The following is a 485-nucleotide window of genomic DNA, read 5'->3' on the forward strand; positions in this document are numbered from 1 at the left end:
AGAGACACTAGAAAGATACAGAACATTTTAAGTGAATACTTTAAAAACCTATTTGCTACTAAATTTGAAAGCCTAAAAGAAATGGACGGATATCTAAAGGCATGGGAACCACCAAAACTAAACCAAGAAGAGATTAACACCTTAAACAGACCCATAACACAAAAAGAAATTGAAACAGTAATACAAAACCTCCTGACTAAAAGAAGCCCAGGACTTGATGGATTTATAGCAGAAGTCTATCAGACATTTAAAGAAGATCTATATCCAATACTACTTAATTTATTCAAAAAGATAGAAATTGAGGGAGAACTTCCAAATTCCTTCTATGAAGCCAGCATCACTCTAATACCAAAGCCAGGTAAAGATACAACCAAAAAAGAAAACTATACAACCATAGATGCAAAAATTCTCAAGAAGATACTTGCAAACAGCATACACACATCAAAAAGATCACCCACCATGATCAAGTTGGCTTTATCCCAGAG

Source organism: Nannospalax galili, unplaced genomic scaffold (assembly GCF_000622305.1).
Source record: "Nannospalax galili isolate Female #2095 unplaced genomic scaffold, S.galili_v1.0 scaffold1283, whole genome shotgun sequence".
In the NCBI taxonomy this organism is placed as follows: domain Eukaryota; kingdom Metazoa; phylum Chordata; class Mammalia; order Rodentia; family Spalacidae; genus Nannospalax; species Nannospalax galili.